Source organism: Pithys albifrons, chromosome 15 (assembly GCF_047495875.1).
Source record: "Pithys albifrons albifrons isolate INPA30051 chromosome 15, PitAlb_v1, whole genome shotgun sequence".
Classification (NCBI taxonomy): domain Eukaryota; kingdom Metazoa; phylum Chordata; class Aves; order Passeriformes; family Thamnophilidae; genus Pithys; species Pithys albifrons.
In genome coordinates, this window is record NC_092472.1 from 18,922,886 (window position 1) to 18,945,188 (window position 22,303).

At 49.8% G+C, this 22,303-nt stretch overlaps 1 long non-coding RNA gene across 2 annotated transcripts; it reads left to right on the forward strand.

The window, feature by feature from the left end:
• LOC139679091 (uncharacterized) lies at positions 1-15,411 on the forward strand. Of its 2 annotated transcripts, none has more exons than XR_011699132.1 (3): positions 1-85; positions 4,729-5,645; positions 13,703-15,411. It is a non-coding gene; the product is annotated as an uncharacterized lncRNA (long non-coding RNA). The 2 variants fall into 2 exon arrangements; XR_011699131.1 differs by having other exon boundaries at positions 5,610-5,645.
• Positions 15,412-22,303: the final 6,892 nt, after the last annotated feature.

The window sequence follows — 22,303 nt, forward strand, 5'->3', positions numbered from 1 at the left end:
TCGCCGCAAAGGGAAAGCGAAAGCGCCGGGCGCCGTCACACGGAGCGGGGCCGCGGCCGGAGCGGGGCCGGGGGCGATGAGAAGGGTAAGAGGAGCCGGGTCCGGGAGGGCAGAGGGGCGGGGATGCCCCGCGAAGGGGCTGCGGGGAGGCAGCGGGGATGGAGCAGCAGCTGCCGCCGGGTTCCTTCCCGGTCTCTTGGATCTGCCATCCTCCTCCTCCTCCTCCTGCTGCTCCGCGGGCAGGTGCGAGGTGGGGGCGGGCACTGCCCGGTCGGCGTGGGCCGGGGGTGAAGCCCCCTCTGCCCCCGCTCCGGCCGCCCCCGGGTCCCGCCGCGTCCTGCGCCCCACGGCCGGGTGTTGTGAGCTCCCGTTGGAGCCTCTGAAAGACTGTTCTTTACATGTATTTATCACTTAGAGGTAGTAAAACGCTGCCCAGAGCAGCTGTGGCTGCCCCATCCCTGCCAGTGTCCAAGGCCAGTTTGGGAGGGGCTTGGAGCAACCTGGGACGGTGCAAGGTGTCCCTGCCCAGGGCAGGGGGTGGCACTGGATGAGCTTTAATGTTCCTTCAAACCCAAACCATTCAGTGGTTCTGGGATTGTGTTTGGGATGTCTCTGTGGTGCATGTGTTCCCTGAACTGCAGGTCTCTGCCTGATGCCCAGTGCTCTGATGGGTCAGTTTACCCCACTGTAAGTTCCTATTTTTGAGTTTCCAGTTGCTTATAACTCTCTGCCAGCCTCAGTTATTTGAGCTGAAAATGTTCCGTCCTGGATGTCAGCCTCAGCTTGGCTTTCCTTTCTGTATTCCTTTATTTTCTTCCAGCCAAGAGGGAGGCCAGGACTGACCCTTGGCTGTCAGAGGGCTGTAGTTCTGGTGAACTTTCCTTGGAGCAGCACTGCCCACCCAGCCTCCCTCTCAGCTCCAGCAAGGAAATTATATCTGGGAAAGGAGAAGAGATTGTGTAAAGAGCTGTTGCCCAAATATAAACTGATATGCACAAATTATAATAAACTATAAGCTTGATATCCTTCTAGTCTATCTCAAGTCAAGTACTCATTGCAGCTCTGGTACACACTGCTGCTGGTGGAGCCAGAGCAAGGAGAATAGGTCAAGGTCAGGAACCTCAAGAGGCTGAGAAATAGATGTGGATTTAGCCGAGATCAGTGGAATTGTATGAGCTGGAGTAAGGCTGAGTCTGGACTAAGACTAGACTAGGAGTTGCTGAGGATGGAGACTGGTGATGACAGGGTCCCCAGAGGCAGCTGCTGTGGAGCTGAGTGCCCCAGGCCTTCCCTGTACCTTGGCACATGAAATTGTTTGTTCCTTTAGCAACAGCTGTGATCTTTGTTTTCCCTTTGAGAACAGAACCCTCAACACGGACCAGCTGAGGCCATGCCCAGGAATTGCCTTTCCCCCAGTCCATCAGCGGGCTAGTGAAGAGCAAGCAACACCCTTCAGCTTCTCCTGCAAAGGGTGTCTGAGCGAGCAGAAATGGGTGCTGCAGATCCCCCCCAGCCAAGGAGGTGCCTGGAAAGGCAGGCTGTGTCCAGCCCCTGCTCCCACCACTGGCCTGGCTGTCAGTGCGAGCTCACATGTTCACATTTGCTCGCTTTGAAACAGAGGGCACGTGCTGGCCCCAGGTATGGACCTAGCACAGGTACCCTGCAGGCACTGCCAGGCTGCAGGGTCAGACAAACACTCTGGGGCAATGCACGGGACAGGGACCTTCCTTCCCCCAGTGCTGATCCTGATGTCCCCACTGTGGGTAAACATTTTTCTTTGGATGACTTATCTTCTGGACTGGAATTTCGTAAGGAAGCCCACGTGAGGAAAGGATGGGAGGAGAGGACAGAAGGGATGTCCTGTGTGGAGGTGAGCTGCGTGTTCCTCTGGGGACTGCAGAGGGCAGTGGCACCCGCGGGACCTGCAGGTGGCCCTGGGTGCTGGCTAGAGGAGCTGCCCCGGAGCAGCCCCTGGCAGGCTGGGTGGAGTTCTGGGTGGCAGCACGAATTGTTGCATCCCTTGCTGGGCTCCACCTCTGACTGCCTTACCCTGCAGTGTCTCTGAACGTGCTGGTGGCTCGCTGGTGGCTGCCAGGGGTCCCTGCTGTCCCAGCCCCTGTGCTGCCATCCCTCCTGGCCGTGGTGGTGGGGAATGTCCACTCAAGACAAGACAGAAGCGACCACCACTTGATACTGCCCTTACACTGCCCTGATGGTGAACTCAGCTGTCTGCAGCAATGAGAACCAGCCATGGTCACATCAGCACTGCTCAAGGATGATGTGGACCAAAGGCCATGCAGGCTCCTCTCCTGCCTTCCCTTTCCATCCCCCAGTGTGATTATCAGTACCAACTCCCCTGGGAAGGATTCTCTGAGTGCCTGGCGCAAGGGTGAGGATATGGAGCCTGTAGAGCCTGAGCATGTGGAGGTGTTGAATGAGGTTCAGAGGTGAGAGAAGATGCTCAAAGTTCAGCCAAGGAGGCCCCACAGTCACACACTCCATGTGCTCTCAGAGATTGGAGACACCTGCCATTGCCTGACAGGTCAGAGCAGACTCTGCATCTGGAGGAGGTCTGAAAGGGAGGGGTTTGTGAGAGAGGCTCAGCTGACAGACCCCAACACTTTCTGCTTATGGGGGACTTGGGCACCCTGAAGAGCTTCCAGGTCCTCAGGAGCCTGGGAGAGGAGCAGCAGCTCCAAGAGGTCTTGGAGGAACATCTCAGGTAGAGAGCTGCTGGTCCTATCAGAACTGTCAGAAAGAAATGAATGCACTGAGCTCTGTTTTACCATTCTGGAATCAAAGTCCTGTGCCAGAGCTTTTCTGAGTGCATGGATGCACTTGTGGTTTGCTGCCAGTCCCTTTGCCCTTCCCTGCACTTCATTTTACTTACCTCCTTTTCTCTCACCTGTGGAAAGGGCAGCTGGCAGTTGTCCCTCGTCCTCGACAGAATGTTTCTGTGTTTCAATTTAATCCCAATATTTGCTGTACACAATAGCTGTGCTCTTTGACAGGCACGAGGGAGTCTATGCCATCCTCCCTAAGCCCTTTCCAAACTTGTGCCCACAAGGACTTTCCTACCCTTAGGGTGCCAACTCCCTGGTGCCAGCCCCCTGTTCTCAAAGCCTGGACATGGATCCATTTTGTTGTTGCCCATTTTTTATCTCTAGGAGCCACAATCAGCCTTCAGCAGGGGCTTTGAGCTGGAGGGTGGGAGCCACATCTCCAAGTTGGGACCCTTTCACAGGGTACCAGCCAAACCACTGGCTGCACCCCCGTGTTGAGTTTGTCCCCAGGGCTGGAGATCAGGTTCAGGTCTGTGGTGTGACAGCAAAGAGCTGCAGCATGGCTGGAAAGGAAGATGGATAAAACCAGGAAAAACACAACTGGCTCTGGATCTGTGTCTCTCTGCGACTCGTGACATGTGCCAGGCAGCTCCGGGGGGCTTTTCTCCTTCGTGACCCCAGAGTTCTGCAGTCCCCTTGGCAGCCTCTCTGGTTCATCAGGAGTTCCAGGCTCCTGCCTCGTGTTTGTCGTGGCTTGTTCTGTCTCTGACACCCATCCCACCCTTTCCTGTCCCATCTCGGGCTCCTGCAGCAGCAGCACTTATCGCTTCAGGCACGCATGAACCTCTGCCAGACACAGCCCTGTCCTGGACCCAGCTCAGCTGCAACAGCTTCAAAACAGCAAATATAGTCATTTTTTAAATGCTTCAGGTTTCTCAATACATAAGTGCTCTAGAGCATTGTGGGGAGATCGCTGGGCAGCAAATGCAGGCGGAGCTCTGGTGCCTGGGAGAGAGGAGGGAACCTGGAAGGGGTTATTTGTAGAAGAGATGCAGAAGAGGGGCCTGCAGGAGAGCAGATGTTGGCCGAGTCTGGTGAAAAACTGCAGGTGGATTTGATGGAAGAAACAGGCAATGGAGATGTCGGGTGTCCTCACCTGAGTGGCAATTAAGCTGCTGGTAAAAGTTCTCAGTGAGTTCAGAGTTGCTTGGGACAGCCCCCTTTGCCTTACAGAGCCTTTACATCCATTTTAGCAAAATGTGTCCCCAGTTTACACTTATTCTGCCCAAATACGCCTTGCCCAGCTGAGACCGTGTCCCTGGAGAAAAGGGAGCGCCTTGTGGGACTTTATTGACCTTCGTGGTTGTGGTGAAGAGCCTCGAGGCAGCTCCCGCTCTCTCTTTACCTCTGCCAGCTCTTGGGTGGGACACCGACCTGCTGCTGAAGAAAAAGTGGTTTCAGGAGTGAGATACTTTGTTTTAAGTGAACCCTACTTAAGGAGATTGTAGTTATACAACTTAAATGGTGCTCATCTCCTACAATTAACACAGTTATTAAGCTGAATAGAATCCACTTACTGGCTTTCCCTTACAAACACCTTGTTTTCCATCAGCAAATGAGCACGACTGAAGGGCTGCAAGACCAGTTCTCCCAGTGTGTAACAGGAAAGGAATCGTCTTAAATACCATGTTCTCTTCGCACAGTGCTGGGTGGATCAGAGGTGGCTGCCGACCCCTGGCCGTGGCTCAGCAGCTCATGGTTCCACAGATAAAACAGCTTTTTGCCTTTGCACCGTCTGATGGTGAAAGGTGCAGAATAGGGAGATTTGGAGGTGACAAACTTTGAGCTTTTGCCCTCTCTTGTCTGGGTTTCCTGTAACGCCAGTTGAAAAGCTTTAGTTGTACTCTGAACACCTAAAGACTGTTTTTTTTTTGTTTACCTACAGGCTTAAAAAATGGCATTGCTCCTTCCTGGGGAATGTGAGCTGTGATCCTTGGAGACCAAAGATGCACAAGTCCTGGGCTTCACCCTGCCCCAGTCCTGCTGAGCCGTGATGCTGAGGGACAGGCTGCATGGTCCTGCCACCAGCCTGCTAATTGCTGCCTGCTAATTGCTGCCTGCTAATTGCAGCCTTCTAACTACCCCCAGGCCTCTTTAGGCAGTGACACCCCCTGATGGGAAGCACCGAACTGGCCTTTCTGAAATTGGTTTTACCAAGGTGTCAGTGTGCCTGAGTTAGACTGTCACCATCCCTGCCCATCTGGACCAGCCCGTGAGATGCTGCAGGAATGTTTGTCCTCAGCAGCCCAAATCCCGCTGCATCCGTTCTCTGTTGATGTGTGATGGAATGTGGTCATGGCATGAGGTCAGTGATGGTGGCCCTGGCTGGAGCTGCTGAAGCTGAACTGTTTCTAGGCCCTTTCTGAGAGAAGGGTAACTGGAAGTTACAGAAAAGAAAGCAGGCAGACTTTTTAATTCCAAATGAGTTATTTACAAGGGTCAAAGTTCCTTTCCTGGGAGAGAGCAATGCCACCCCTGCCAGCAATGCCAGTGGAGGATGGACCAGCTCCCCCAGCCCTGTCTGCACCCCAGGCAGCACCGAGAGGGAGTTTAACTGAGCAGTGGAGAAACCAACTGTGTGTTTGTGCTGAGATAATGCAGCTGAGATTAGATAGAGAAACGGATTGTTTTATCTGCTCAACCCTTGGAGTTCAGCCCCCGGGAGAAGCCAGAGCTGGAGCTGGGTCAGGACCAGTCCTGCTTCATTTCTCTGCTGCACTGACATGCACTAATTTTCGCATCCTGATGTTTTCCCCTCCCTTACAGGAAAGAAAAGGCACAGCCAAAAGCCTTCTTGAGGAGGTAAGTAAACATGGCAGTGACCATTCCATTCTGAAAATCTCTTTTCTGAAACAATAAACAGCATTGTACAAAATAGCTGACATTTCCCATGCAGTTGTTGCATCATCTTCCTCTGGACAAGTGTTGTGGTTAATAAGAGTGCAGTGTGTGGGAGCCTGGTGATAACAAGCATCCACATGGGAGGACCTTCAGCACTTGAAGGAGCTTTGGAAGAGCTGGCTCCAACAGAACTTTAATTTATATCAAATATACAATGCAAATAAAACCAGCTCCTGCTGTGCAGAGAGCAGGGCAGTGACTGTTGCCCTGTGCTGGGCACTGGTGAGGCCACACCTTGAATCCTGCGTTCAGTTTTGGGCCCCTTATGACAAGAAAGACACTGAGGTGCTGGAGCATGTCCAGAGAAGGACAATGGACCCGGAGGTTGATCTGGAGCACAAGTCCAATGAGGAGTGGCTGAGGGAGCTGGTGAGGCTCAGCCTGGAGAAAAGGAGGCTCAGCGAGGACCTCCTTGCTCCCTACAGCTCCCTGAAAGGAGGGTGGAGACATGGGGGGTCAGTCTCTTCTCCAAGGTAACAAGCAATAGGACAAGAGGAAATGGCCACAGGTTGTGCCAGGGGAGGTTTAGGTTGGGTTCTAAGCAAGGAAGGGTTGTCACCCTGCCTGCATCCCCGGCACGGGAGTGCCCTGTTTGCGCTGCAGTCACAGCTGCTATTTTAAGGCACTGACACCCCAGGTGAGTTTCTCAGCTGGGAAACAACTTTTGCTTTTGCAGACTGGTTTGAGCAGTGAGCCATCCCTTCTCCCTTTTAACTGCCCTCCTTCCTGCTTGGGTGGAGCCCGAAGGACATGGAGCAAAGTCCCGGTTTGACCCGGGTGGAGAGGAGCTTTGTGCTGCAGCACAGCTCGCCCTGCCACTTCCTCTGCAAGAGTATCAAGACCAGCCACAAGCTTTTCTCCTTCCTTTTGAGAGGAAAACATTCCCTAAGTGCTTTTTCTCCAGTTCAGCAAAATATTTTAATTGTTGATCCTCAGAGCATTTGAAATAAGGTTTTGAGTTCTGCCCTGGCTCCAACATTCAGTGCATGCTGCACCCAAACCAGGCCTGTGACCTTGATACGGGAATGTCATCATTAGCCTGGGGGTTGTTTCTTGTTCAAGGAGAACAGAGGATGCTGTTTCCCAGCCAGTATAAACAGAATCGAGACAGTTTTGGGAAGAAACAAATTTATCTATTTGTTGATGTACATCTTCCTCTGTAATTTATCCTGTCTGCTTTCCTTCTTTTAGAACTAAGGGCTTACACAGAGCAAGGGACAACAAAACCTGTGTGAGTGTTCAGTGACAGGATTTTTCTCTATCACAGTCAGCAAATGTGCTTGATAATGTTTGTTCTTTTGCCTTGGAAACATGATGAGGGAAAAAGAAAAAAAATCCCTGGTGGCTGAGACTATTCTTTTATGTCAGTAATACAGGTAGAGTACTGGGAGTTGTATCTGTAGCTGCTGCTGGGGGGCTGTAGGAGTCCTAGTCTTGGGTGTCCATGTCAAATCAGAGGCACCCTGTTCCCTTCTCCCTGTGCCCTGCTTCCCATCAGAGGGCAGTTATGCTGGAGTGGAGCATCCAGGTCCCCATGACACTGGAGACACAGAGCCAGACTTGTCAGAGCACCTTATAAGTGCACTCAGTTGCAAGGCTGGGTTACCTGGCAGACCTTGCAGCTGTGTTTGTGCCCCTGAGCATGTCCAAGGGGAGTTTTGCCATCCCAGTGTGCAGTGTGGCCCCAGTGCAGGAGCCAGACTGGTGCTGCTGGTGCAGGCTGGGCACTGGTGGCTGGGGACACTCAGGCTCTTTTCACCCGGGGAAGGTGAGCCCTAGAACGTGACTGTTTTGTGGCCTTCAGCAGGAAGGATTGTAGCTTTCAAGTGAGTTTTTGTTTGTTGGGGCTTGCAATGTTGACATGTTTGATTTGGACCCGTTTGCGAACGTGTCTGGTTTCCTCCTGGCTGTGGCGTTTCTAAGAACAGATCGTGTTGCAGAGCACAGACAGCCCTGAGGACCCAGTCCCTGCTAGAGAAACTTTCCTTTGTCAGTATTATGATCTTGGAGGACACACCCTGCTAAGGAAATTTAAAAAACAAAGGAAAAAAAAAAGTAGCAGTATCCGTTGTTGCCTTTAATGCTGGTTTGAAGCTGATCAGCAAATGTAAAAGTTGAAGGGGTCTCTTGACAGGGGCATGGAGTGATATAACAAGGGGGAATGGCTTCAAACTGCCAGAGGACAGGGTTAGATTGGACATTGGGAAGAAATTCTCGCTGTTAAGGATGGGGAGGATCTGTCACAAGTTACCCAGAGAAGCTGTGGCTGCCCCATCCCTGGAAGTGTCCCAGGCCAGGCTGGACAGGGCTTGGAGCACCGTGGGACAGTGGAAGGTGTCCCTGCCCGTGGCAGGGGGTGGCACTGAAGGAGCTTTAAGGCCCCTTCCAATCCAAACCACTCTGTGTTTATGACTCTCTGATGATGATGCAAGCACAGAGAGCTGGCAGGAGGCAGGTGAGGAGGTAAACATGGGGTTCCACTGCTGGGTGATTGATTCCTGCTCCCGTGATCAGTTGTTATTGCTGTTGTATCTTGGAGTGCATAATCAAATCCTGTATGGCTTCAGTGTAACTTGGAAAACCTGACACTAAGGGAATGAGAGAGAGCTCAGTGCACACAGGGAGCTGGAGATAGCTGTGTGTGCCTGTGTGGGTCAGCAGAACCCCGTGCTGTCACTGGATAACTGGGTTAAGGAGTGTCCACAGTCACCTTAACCCTGCGGGGTGGAGGGCCAGGTAAAGGGTCACTGTGCCATAAAAAAGGAGTTACGATGTGCTGTGTGAGCCTTGAGTCATCAGGATGTAAAATATTGCTTCCCATAAATCAGGGGGAAGCAGCACAGACGTGCAGAGCTGAGGGGCAGTTTTGGGGTGTTCAGGGTAAAGAAACAACTCAGGCCAAGCAAGGCTGGAGTGTGCACCCTGTGCCAGCACACTGGCAAAGCTGGAGGGTTTTAGTTCTGTCACGGGAAGCTGCAGCAGAGCTTAACCCACTGAACATGAGAAATATCACCCAGGGAACTTTCCTGGAATGCAAATAATGGCTGCAAGTGAAAAGGCAGATTGGCAGCAAAGTTTTGGCTTGTTCTGGTGCTTACACAACGAAGTGGGCAGAGTGCTTCATACCCAATTAATTGCAGCCTAATAGCAATCATAATTTTGACTGCTGGGCTGAGTACACAGAGACTACTCTGATGTAAAGAATGCATTCATAAAAATTTGAACCATCCTGCTCTACAGCATAATAAGTTGCTAATGGAGATATATTTAATTTAATTATGATTATTTAACAAATGCACCTCACAGTTTGGGTTTGCAGTTGTGCTACAGCCAACATTTCCGAGTCTTATGTATATAATTTAGCTTTAATTTAGTCTTACTATTTTGACCCTGTAATAATCCTTCCAGCTGCCATGTGGAGTATCTTTTCCTGTCCCAAACTCCAGCAACAGGAAGAAATGTAATTCTGACTTCCAGGTAGTGAGGGGGAAATAAATCCCTCCCTTATGGATCTCTAACAACCCATGCAATAATAAATTGGAAAAGGGATATTTGGGACACCCTCTGAGGTAGTTTGCTGTAGCTTTTTGCCTTTCTCATTTGTTTCCAGAGCACTTCCCTCCCCTGGTTTGGAGCTTATTTTGCACCCAGGGTTGCCCACAGAGGAATCCTGCAGCCCAAGCTCACACTGACCTCGGTGCTTCCCAGGGCTCTGGCTCTCCTGAACCTCTCAATAATCATTAATGGAGTGTTTAGAATGCAACTGTAGGCTTGGAAAAATGTCAGTGTTTCTGATTTAGAGGTGATGGAAGTACAGGACAGAGAGGAAAAGCAAATAGTGGCACGTTTCCTGATCCTAATCTGCTTTAAGCATGTTTGGGCTTCCTGTTGATGTTGAGCAGTTCCCCCCATGACCTTCATCATATTGTTGATTCAGATGATTAAGGTGAATGAAATTATCTGAGTTTCTTAGGCAGATAGTCAGGCAGCCAAGGTTTTCCCACACTCTCAGCTTTGCTTTGTTGTTTTAATTTAACTGCTAGAATGAATCAGTGATAACAGATACTCAGGTGTTCCTGAGATGAAACATTATTCCTACAGAAATTCTCAAGAGAATTGGAAAGAAAGGGTTTGTTACATGGGAAAGGTGGGAATGGGAAAGTTTTGGGTGTGCTCCACCCATGGGCACCACTGGCAGCTCTTCCAACAGCCCCAAGGAACAAGCTGTTGCCCATCATGTCTTGCCTGCAGAAGTGGCAACTACTTGGAAACTTCTGGGAATTGTTGGGAATTTCTAACAGGAGCTGATGCTGAGCACAAAAGAGGAGGTGCAAAAAAATGCCTGTGGTGCTTCAGAGTCAGGGCTTTGGGCCATGGCATGCACAGAGATTGTAAGCTCTGAAAAAGAGTGGAAAGGCTGAAAAACAGAAACAGACCTGCAAGATGTCCAGGAAAGCATCTGTGCAGGTGTGGGATCAGGACTGGCTGGGGGCTGGATCAGGCTCACTTGGCAAAGTGCTACAGATAAAGGAGCAAATGCTGTGAAGCCAGTGGGGGCTTCAGTGATGCATTGATTCCCCTGCTGGCATTTGTAATCCTGGCAGGAAGCACCAAAGGCATCTTTCTGTGGTTAACTCCTTCCCATTTCTGGTTAATTGTTCTCATGGCATTGCCCTGGAGTTGGCTCTTACTTTCTTGTGCACCTTCAGAGCTACAGGGCTGAGGTCTCCCTGCTCGTGGGGTGCTCTGAACAAGAGCTCATCTCATCCTCAGCTCTGCCCTCACTTGGTGTCTGGGCTATCCTGGAAAACAGGAGCTTAGGAATTGCATTTGCTATTGAGAAATGCTGCAATTAACATTTTAAGGTAACTGGGTAATAAGGGAGAGGATGGGTTTTACTCCAAATGATGCATATCCATCTGGGATTTTCTTGGGAGGGCATGGCATCATGTGATTTCTCCACAGCTGCATTTCTATTAGAACCAGAAGAAACTGAAAATATCATTCAACAGTTTATCATGTGCTGAGGCTGACTCAGCTCTTCCTCAGGGCTGCAGTAGCTGCTGGCTGTGTCCTGTCCCTGCTGCAGCCCTGCCCTGCCTGGGGCCGGGAGCTGAGCCTGGCTTAGGAGCTGCAGGGCCCAAAATAATGTCACTGAGTATTCTTCCTTGTCAGGGTGGTGAGGCACTGGCACAGGATGTCCCAGTAGCACTGGCACCTCCAGCCTGCTCCCAGCCTGTGCCTGGTGCTTCCTTAGGGTACCAGCATGGACAGTGTGATGTCTGCCCTCGCTTGAGGGGCATCCCAGACTGGCATGGACCTTGTGAGTACCACAGGGCTCACCCTGGGGATCTGCAGGGCTGTCAGTGAATGGAGCTTTCTGTCAGGAGCTTGGCAGGATGTTGTTGGTGTGGTTGTTGGTGTGTCTGCTCATGGTGCCTCTGCACTGACACCCCCCAGTGCCATTTCCTCCCCGTTCCCTCCACGTTCAGCACCTCACAGCCTTGGCACACCCCAGGTGCTCAGTGAAGTCTCAGCAGGACAGGGACCCCAGTGCAGGCTCAGATGGGAGTGAAAAATAGGAATGGGAAGAAAAGTAGAATCACAGAATCCCATGTTGGAAGGGCTCTCAAGAATCATCTGGTTTAACCTCTCTTGGTAAAAGCACCCTCAAGACAAGATGGCTCAGCACCATGACCAGCTGAATTACAAAAGTATCCAGCACTTACAGCAACTTCCTGGTCCTTGGACCACCTTTTCTAGATCCTCTCCAGCCTGTCCACATCTTGTTTTGTATTGTGGGGACCACACTGAAGACAGCATTCCAGGTGTGGCCTGGCAAGCATTGAGTAGAGTGGGATGGGATAATGGCTTTTTTTGTCTTCTGGTGATGCCCTTGACCCTCAGGACCCTCCATTGCCTTCAGTCTGCAAAGCAGGCACCCAGCAGACAGCTGCCTTCCACTGGGAATCACCCAAATCCTTGTCCTTTTAGCTCTGAAGGGGCTGAGTTTGCTCTACAGCAAGTTTTTGATAAGCTTTTACAAAATAAGTCATGTCCCCTCCTCCCACTCTGTTCCACCCACTGAGGAGCTGGCACTGATCATAAAAACTGCTGTGACTGGGCCAGGCAGATAGGAACGATGCCAAGGCAAGATGCCTTCTGGTTGACCTGGGAAGAGTAAAAATGTTGAGCTCAGGATGGAATAAAAAATAAAACACTAGTTGGAGGAAGTTCTAAAAGATCACGCAAATATGTCTGAGAACTTGGCTGGTGCAGAGCAGTGGTGCCAAAAATAGCTCTGAAAACTGGGCTGGTGGTGAGAAAAGCTTGAGAGAACTGTGGCTGCTGCTGCACTGGGAGGGGCAGGGGGTGACAGAGAAACGTGGTGCCACAGCTCATGGGGAGGGCTCAGTCTGCACTGAGGAATTCACCTGTCTTAACAGCTGGCACGTTTGGACTTCAGCTTGGATTTGGAGGTCAGCTCACATTTGTTGGCTTGTCTTTAGATGGGCTCAAAAGGTGATTGCATCAACTTTTAAAAAACCAACACCATAAGCAATGGAACACAATCTGCACAGGAAATTTTGACATAATGACTGGGACTCAACTTGTTAGTACTAGTGGTGCTGTGTCACTGTTGGTCTCAATGCTTTCTCCTTTTCCTGCCTCATGAGTGAGCTACTGGGCATTAGTGGAGGGAAAAGAATTTGTCAGGTATGAAGCTGAATATCCAAATGTTCAGGGGTTTTGTCACCCTTTCCAATTACAGCATAGAAGGGTCTCCATGAGCCCACTCTGGGAACAATCACCCACCATGGTGCTCCTGAACACCAAAACTGGGCAGGGTGTCTCGGGATTTTTTTTAAATAAACAACTGAAATATTTTATTTTCATTTTGTTTTTATATGGGGTGATTCAAGCAAAATTCAAGTACACTTGTGGGAAATTCCCTTTTGATCTAACTCATGCTTTCTGAAGCAAAACTGCTGAGGTGAGAGAGTCCCAAACAACTCCTATTTCAACATTTGTTTTAGTTATTTGAGGCAAACAATGCTCTGCACATTAAAGTATTTGATTTCATCTTGTTTCCTGATGCAGCTGAGGGATTCCTGTGTGTTCATGAGCTGTTCCTTGCCAGTCTCCAGCGCTGGTGGGGACGAGGTGCAGGTGGCAGATGCCATGGGAGCAATGCCAGTCTCTGTGGCTTTCCTGTAGGTGCATAAACAAGTAGGACTGTCACCAGCCATGCGTGTTGTCCAGGGACATTCAGCCTAAACACGGTGTGAAGCCCTGTAAATCCAGGATAAGAGTGCAGCTCTTCCCAGGACAATGCAGGAGTGAGTCCCAGCATATTATAACTGGGGGAGAGGTGATAAAGCTCCTGCAAGGGCTTGTCCTGGAGTTCACAGCAGCTATTTCTTACTTTTTCTTTTCGTTACTGTTGAAGGAACTACCTCAACCAGCAAAAAATAATAATTGTAAGGAAATTACAGGATATACTTTGTGTACCTTGTGGCTGAGGAAAGTCCATCTGCTGTCATCAGCCATTTTTACAGGCAGTGCAGCTCTGAGTCTTCAAGGCTGTCCTGTCCCTGACTGGCATGTTGCCTTTCATCTCTAAACATTTTGTATGGATAAATAACTGATCTTTGTACAGGATAACTAACTTATGAAATAGGAATATGGGTAATTCTGATGTAGCCAGAATAAGGCTGTGAGATGGGAGGGTGTAGGCAGAAGTGTCAGTGGCAGAAGATAAAACATATCCCAGGTAACATCTGGCAGCTGCCTTTAGGCCAGTGTGGTAAATACATGTTTATATACACACTTGCAGGGAGAGTGAGCAGCAACACGTGAAGAAATGAATACACTTTGGCAAAGAAGGAATACTTTCTGTAAGTTGATGTAGAAATACAGTAGTATTCAATATATTAACATTGTCCCTTTCCTTACAGCATTGGTACGTGGTTTGTGGCTGAAGAGGCACAGGATGAAGGCCAGGCAGGGCACCCTCCCCTCCTGGAAGCTGCGCTGTGGTTCTCATGGAGCAGCAGAGGATGCTCTGCACGCCCAAAGCTCCAGCCGTGGTGGGACAGCTCTCACTTGGGAGTCTGAGGTGACAAGGGGACACCACAGGAGAAGTGCAATAAAGATGTGTCAGTTGGTCCTGAATCCGAGCTGAGCTTTGCAGCCACGTGCTCTGCAACTGGTAAAGATTCCTCTCTTGATTTTGGCATTTCCTGTGCGTCCTGCAGCCAGGACAGAGCCCATGGTGCTCCATGTCAGAGCTTTGGGAATGTTGGCACTCCAGGAGTGTGGGAGTGGATCATTTGGATGGAACCAGCCACCCACCTTGGCACCCAGCTGTGCTGGAATGGGATGAAGGATGTTTTCCACCTCCATTGTCTGGCTGTCAGAGGTTTGGCCTTGCTCACACATCGGTGTGATTTGTCTTCACTGATTTGCAGACTCTGACCTGACCAAGATCATTATCAGACCATCTCTGGGCTTCAGTGGCCAAATGCTCGAAGTCAGGAGCCCCCAGCAAGGGCCTCCTCTGCCAACAGGAAATAAAGCCCAACCTCTGCTGAACTAATCCATCCCACTTTAATTCCTCTCTTCAGGGCATCTCTTGGCCTTCCTGGAACCACCTGATGCATTAGAAATTGGCTTTTCTGTCTTAGAACAATAAATCTCATATTCCCATAGATATATGGGGACATGAATGTATATAATTGTATCTTAATTATTTGGTTTTTCTGGGCCTGTTAGACTGTGTTAAGGAGGTTTGAACCAGGGACTAGTTGTCTCATATCAGGCTCTGCGTCCTCACTTACCTATCTGTGCAACTCCCAAAAAGTTTATTATCCTAAAGTATAGTACTATACACTAGTAAGATACTATCTAGAGATTATGTGGCTGCTGCACTAAAAATTAAAGGTGTTAAAAATAAATTTAAATAAAACATGTTTTGGGAACGGAGAATGCATGTTTTAGTATATGAATGTCCTCAGAGGTGTTGGCAGGAGTCATTTTTCCTTTATACATGTAACATTAGGTCATATATGCCATTATAGAGCTCCTTTTAAGCTGAGTATTCTACTGGAATACAGCAAAAGTCAAATTTAAAATAGGAAAGTGGAGGAAACCCTATTTTGTAATGCATAAAATGCACCTCTGGAAATTTCGGTTCTTCTTTTCTGCAGTGTTACAAATGCTGTTATAAAAAGTATCATGGCTGATGAGCTAAAAAAAAAAAAGACGAGAAAAAAAAGAAAAAAAGATAAAACCCCTGTGGCTGTGGATGTGTTGACTTCAAGTCTGTGGTTAGTATTTCCCAGGCTGCTTCGAGGTGAGGATGAGTTCAGTCACCACACCACTCCTCACCAGACTCTGCTGGTGTTTCTAAACCACTCTGATAAAAGATTATGAAAAATGAACCTGTGGTGAATTGCATCACCTTGTTCTGTGTTTGAAGCTGGGGCCACAACACAGAGCCCGAGTTCAGGTCCTGCTCAGCCCTTCCTGCACTGCTGCGTCCCCACAGAGCTGTGCTCTCGCTGGGTGGACAAACCCATGTGTCCTGCTCTGATTGCCCTGCATGGTCCTGCCCTTCCAGCTCTGCAGCTTTCCTGCTTTGCACCACACATTTTGCCCCAGCTCATGGTCATGGAGACTCCAGGTTTGTCTTTGATGGAAGGTAAAAGGCTGCTCTGGGTGAAGCCCCCAGACACTGCACAGGACCCCCAGTGTTCCAGTGCTGTGAGACCTTGCATGGCAGACCTGGAAGTGTCCAGGGCCAGGCTGGATGAGGCTCTGAGGAACATGGTCATGGGGAAGGTGTCCCTGTCCGTGGGGGCGGTTGGAACTGGGTGGGCTTTCAAGGTTCCTTCCAAGCCAAACCATTCCGTGGTTCTATAAAGCTGCCAATAGGTGAAAATACCAGTTAAAAATTGGTTCTGAGGAAACACTTGAAATAAACAGCCTCTCCAAATGTATCTTTAAATAAGGTACATCCAATATTTTCAATAGAAAGAAAGAGGGAGTCCCTGCTGGGTGGAGATGTTAGGAATAAAAGCCAGCCCAGTATCTCTGCATACATCTGGGGCTTTGTTCTGCTGGCTGATGTGGAGCTGGTATACATTGAAGTGGTTTGTTTATATGTAAATACAAGAAAGCAGAAACATAAACCCTCCCATGGACTTGGCTATTCCAAAACAAACCCACACCCCCACAGGCGGTGAGGGAGGCAATGCAGATGCCACAGCCACAACCAGCACAAGAGTCCCTGCTCACAGCCTGAGGGTTTTGCACAAGAAGTGCCCCACGAGTCAGTCCCTGGGCAATGGTTTCCTGATACCCTGGGCAAGCTGTGCTCTGGTGCCAACCTCTCCTTGTCCCATCCCTTATAAAGCAGGAGTGATGGTGCGTGAAAGGAGGTGGTTGGATGTGAAACCAGCTGAGAAACATCCGACCCACTTCTCTTTTCCCATCACAGATACTGCTTCAGTTCCCATTTCCTCATACTGCCTCTCTCACTGGCTCCAAGCCGTCTCACCAGTTGCTTGCCAAGGATTACTGAGCTGTGGACCAACATATACTTCAGCTATTTTAAATGAACCTTTGATGTTCCTGTTGTGTTTTGTCTCCAGATGGGCATTTATTGCCTTCCTACAAAATACATTTTTATGACTGCCGGCAAGAGTAAGATATTTACTCTGCTATCTGCAGGGCTCTGGCCACAGATCTCAGAGGGCTTTTCCAGCCTGAAGGATGATCCTGTGGAGTGGTGGGTCTTTGGGCAGTGGCTCCTGAGCGCTCAGCAGCCCTGCAGCAGCCTGATTACAGCAGCTGTCCTGAAAAGCCCCCTGACCTTTGGAGCTATTATTTGTGGAGCTGTGAGGAAAAGGAAATAGGAAGTAGAGCTACTGCAATGCATTTTTACAGGCTTCAGTGTGGTGCTGTTTACCCTGTGAGTGTTTATAATTTCCATTTGCATTTGAATGTTGTAACCGGTGGTTGTGGCTCTTCAGCTGAGCTCAGCACTGGGGTTTTCCATGGGGCAGCTCTCGGTGGCTCCATCCTGCCATCAGCCAGGGCTTTGCAGTGATGGTTTTTAGCAGAGGGAGAAGGGAAAGGAGCCAATCGAGCCATTTCTGTGGACACAAAGCTCCCAGGGCAGCAGAGCCAGGCGGGAGCTGGCAGTGCATCTGCTCCTCTCTGGACCACATAATGTGATTTTTTTATTGCTCATTAACCAAGGATGGAAGTGGTTGAGAGACACCAGAAGTGCAGTCCAGACAGTGGTGAGGCACTGGTTTGCCAATAACCTGGGGATGGAGAGGAGATCCCAAGCAAATTTAGTGGGACACTGGGTGAAGAAGTAAGGGCAGGTAAACCCAGAGCCTGTAGTTTTAATTGCTCTTGATCAGGGGTTTCCAATGGAGTTTTAGAAATGTATCTAAGGAAGTTTTCATCTTGTTTCAACTGCATGTGACTTAAAGCTGCTGCAGCCACTCGTGGGTTTGAGTCTGCTTTACCCTGAGAAGTCAGTAAAACCCAATGGTTTCCATGCAGTGGGTGCTGCAGCCTGGTGTGGGTTGGCATGGATGGAACTGATGCAAGGCCAGCATAGAGTGCCCTGAAAAACAGGAAAACAAGGAATACATTCTCATGGAGGTGCCTGCACAGATGTGTCTCTGGCACATCAAGTGTGTCGCATTCTCAAAATGAAACTGTTTATTTTTAATTTTCTGAGGTTTTGTTTTGGTTTGGGTTTTTTTGTTTTGTTTTGGGTTTGGAGTTCTTTTGTTCATTCATAGCAGAAGCCAAATTCTCCTGGCTCTAGACTTTCCGTTTCTACTTTTTGTTTCTTCAGTATTTCAAATTTTCCTTTTCTTTTCACTGAACGTCATAATTTTATTTTATTGTTTCCACTGTACTGGACATTTCTGTGGTTATTTTTTCTGTTCTCCCATTCAAATGGGGCAGTGTCTGCCATGTGTGAATGGGACCATCAGGCAAACAAGAAAAGAACTTCCCAGGCACCAACTGCCTCTTTGTAACTCATCTGTGCCAAATGTCCTCTGCTCCCCTATACTTCAGTGAAATGAGGAATTGTCTACTGTGGCTTTTTCTAGCAATAACACACACTAAAAGTGCCTCCAGGGAGGTTTCCACATTGTTTAGAGGGCACGGGTTCTCTTGGGCTTTAGTTCTTACATCTAGATCGTTTGAGAAAGTAAATTCCTGAGAAATTGAAAGCACCTGTGGGCTCAGCTACATCAGAGCCCAGGGCAGGCTGAGCTGCTCAGGGCTCGGCAGAAGGGCTGGTTGTGCTCTCCGTGGTGTCCCTCTGGAGCCAACAGCAGGGCAGCAGATGGACCTCTGCATCTTCCAGCAGAAACACCACTCTGGGAAGGTAATTCCCCCCTTCCAATTCAGTGAGAGCTCTTGGTCCAGCATTTCCTGGTTTGGTGGGAGAGGGTGTGGGTGTTTCTTGTTATTGATGCTTCATCTTTCCTTGGATAGTAAGTTTAGAATCCTTGGTTTTGGAGTTTGATAAAGCAAATATTAAGCCAGCACTGAAGTTTATGGGGTGCCATAGCTGGTATAAAACGGCTTTGGTAGAAATGCCATGTACAGTCTGTTGGAATTCACCTCTGCTCTTGGAACTGATATAGATGAGCTCTTCTGGAGGTTTTATGCTGTTGAACTTCTTTGCAGCACAGAAACATGCACCAGGTGAGGGAACAGCCACTGATAGTGGCATTCCTGTGGCAGAGAAGTGTGGAAGAACAGGAGACTTACCACAAACCTTAACTGAAACATCACCAAAACTGAACAAGAAAATACCTTCTTTGAAAGTGCAGTCTGATGCCAGCTGCTGATTAAAGAAAGATGATAAAACAGGTGGTAAATCAGTGCAGTGGGCAGGAGGGGAAGGCAAAGAGCTTCTCCTGAGCTGCACCACCTGCAGGGATCTGGTTGCTGCAGGCAGAACATGGCAGAAGTACCTTGTAGGGTAGTTCATGTGGAAAGGGACCTGTATTTCAGCCTCCCACTTGTGGTCAGTCACTGATTGCCCTGAGCTGTTTCCAGTCTTGGAAACCTCTTTGGGTGAGCTGTGTCACTGCTTGGCTGTCCTTGCAGGAGGAAACATCCCCCCATTTCCTGTCTAAATCTGTTATTTCAGCTTTCCCCCCCTTGTCTCTTGTTCACCTACCATGTGCCCCGGGGAGAGCCTGGCTCCACCCTCTCAATGAGCCCCTGGCAGGAGGGTGCTGTGAGTCCCCACAGCCCCTCCATCTCCAGCAGAACAATCCCCTTGCCCCCTCCTCTCACACCAGGGCTTGGTGCCCTGGTTGTACTGGGAGCTTCAAGTTTTGGGGCTCATTGCTCCATTTTCTCAGTGTTGTCCTGGGGGGACACAAAACTGGGCACAGTGTTCTAGGTGTGATCTGCTGTGTGCTGGGGAGAATCCCTTCCATCTGCTGGGTGTGCTCCTGTTGGTGCATGGGGGGCTGAACAGACAAGCCCGTGTGAACTGGAGGCCCAAGCAGGAGGTGACCTGGTGTCTGCTGGCAATTACTGGGTGGCATAATCAATGAGTGCCTGGAGGCATAAGAGCTAAAGGAAATGCTTCTGCAGAGATGAGCCTGCCAGGTCCCAGGGGCTCAGGAGGAACAGCTGAGTCATTTCTCACCCCATTGGTGAGATGTGGAGTGAGAGGAGAGGATAAATCTGTATTAACTGGGGGGGAAGAGGATATACAAGGAAGCACCTTCCTAGTTCTTCAGGCATGGCCTTACCTGGTGCCCACAGGTGCTTCTGGCAGTGCTCCTGCAGCAGCCCGAGACTTCTCAAGTGCAGAATCCCCGAGAAGCACCCAGGACGTGCCCTGATTGCTGCCCTGAGCACCAGGAAGGGCTGCAGCTCTGTTTGTCACTGAGCAGAGGTGACGGTTGCTCCAGCATGTGAAATATTTCATGCCTGACACCTCAGTTCAGGAAATGGTGGTTTGCTCAGCAGAGGTACAGGAGGCAGCAAGTTGTTATCGAGTGTAACATGAGCCTTTCTCATCGTTTTTCTCGATTTACTGAATTTGTTTTCCAGAGCAGAAAGCTGAGCTGGGCTCTGCTCAGGGGGCAGTGGGGTAGTCCTGCTGGCACCTGGGAGTGCCCACAGCAGGGGACATGTCCCGAGTGCTCTGGGGTGTTTTCTTGGGTTTTTAGACACTGTAGCAAGTTCGTTTTTCTGCAGGGCTGGGCTCACAGCCTGCAGCCCCCGGTTTCTGAGGTTCCTATTCCTCCAACACCCGCCTGGGGTTTGCTGAACTGCAGCAAGTTCAGTGTGAAACTGTGCCCCTGAGGTGGCTCAGCCTGCCCTGGGTGGTTGTTCTGTGAAGGGAGTGAAGCTGAGCCCTTTCAGACCCTTTCTAAGCGGTAGGAGCAGGTCAGTGCTGGGTGGGTGCCGTGCCCATCCCCTGTTTGGGAGAGCAGCAGTGGGTGTTCTCCACATCCTCTTCCCTTGGAGGAAACTGCAGTGGCAAGGACAGCTCCTGGGTCCCCTGTCTCACATCTCACAGCTCCTGCTCTGAAAGCAAAAAGAAACAAGCTGGAAGACCAGTGTCTTCCTCCTTATCTTTACAAGGGCCATGTGAAAAGGTCATGGAGATATTGGGGTGGCTCCTTCCAGCCCAGGTCCCAGGAGGTGGGAGCACATCTCCCACAACTTCTGTGGTTGCAGATACCTCCTGATTTCTAAAGTGGGGGCACAACCTTTAAACGTGGCTCAGGGAGTGAGTTATTTCTGTTCACAATAAGGACCTTCCACAGGGCAGTTCACTGGTTTCCCTGAAATACAGAAATTTGGCCTTTTCTTGGCCTTTTCTGTAAGGTATCCTGCAGTGTGTGTACTTGGCACAGCATCAGTGCTCCAGCCTTGGCACTGGGAACAGTCAAGCATCAGCCATGGGTGCCTTGTAGGCTCCCCTGACCCCAGGGGTGGGTCCTGCCACCATCCCACTGTGGGGTCTGTAGCCATAGGATCACAGAATCATTTAGGTTGTAAAGCCCTGTAAATAGTCCAAGCATACCCAGCACTGCCCACGGCCACCACTAAACCATGTCCCCAGGTGCCACATCCGTGTGTCTCTTCAATCCCTCCAGGGATGGTGAGTCCAATACTGCCCTGGGCAGCCTGTTCCAGGGCTGGACAACCCTTTTCATAAACAAATTGTTGCTAATATCCAACCTGAACCTCTCCTGGCACAACTTCTGGCTGTTTCCTCTGGTCCTGTCACTTGTTACCTGGGAAAAGAGGCCGATCCCCAACTGGTTCCAACCTCCTTTCAGGGAACTGTAGAGAGGGATAAGGTTCCCCCTGAGCCTCCTTTTCTCCTCCACTTTTAGTGCCTGCAAAGGGGGCCAAAGCAGAGTAATTCCTGAGCCTTGGGACAGTGCCTTGGCAGGACACCCTCAGCCTGGCTGTGCTCCTCAGTGGCAGGAGGACTCACCCTGCCATGGAACCCAGAAAAATATTCTATTTCTAGGCTTCCTCATACCTGTGAGCAGTTGCAGGGCTGTTCCCACTCCTTAACCCCTGGATGCTCCTGTAACCTAAAGGTGCGTGTACTGTAACCAAACACCCCGGGGAGCTCCTTCTCTGGGGATGCTGATCAGGTACAACATTTCCTACCTGTTGAACACAAGTGAAATCCTGGAGGGAAGTGGGCTCAGTCCTTTCCCTGCTGGGCTCTTCTTCGGGGATGGGACTGAGGGGCTCAGCCTGTGCTTCCAGCAAAATTCCTCATGCTTCTCTGTGAGAAGCCTCTCTGTGGGCTTCCAGAAGTGTGGGGTGAAGGCAGCTGGGCAGGAGAAACCCTAGTGAGGCTCCTCCAAAGCTTGTGGTGAAGGATTGTTCTGGGTGGGAATGGCAGCTGCTGGATATAATGAATTATTATTTGGAATTATTATTTCTGTGTGAACTGTGTATGTGTAACATGCTGATTTTAACACTTGCTGGTTTAAATATTGCCATGGGTAATCTATGTCATGTCCCTCCAGAATTGTTAAAAATATCCTAAAAACTAGCCATAAGGCTGGGAACAGGCCAGCCTGGTCCCTCCTCCACTCCCTGCACCCTCTGCTTTCTTCAGCAATAAAGCTCATGAAAACAAAGCCCTACCTGTCTGGACTTGTCATCCCAATTAATTTCTGTTGCCTGGAGACTGTTGGTGAAATCTTTGTAGTATTTAGCTGATGACAGAGCAAACTGAGTGAAATATATTCTTGGTATGCAGATATTGGAAGTGGGCATGTTCAGTGGATATGCTGTGGTTGACCTGGCTCTTGTTATTTGATAGCTCTGCTCACGAGTAGCTAATGTGTGTAATGCTTGTGCTGGATTCCTTTTGATTCAGGGCCAGCATCCTTATGCTGTGTTCTGTCCTTCGTTCTCTGTGTTGTCAGTGCTAAACCACCTATGCTTTGATAGGAGCAAAACTTCCACCCACTTTCTGGTTGCCTAGAGTTGCTCAGACCCTTCTCCATCCT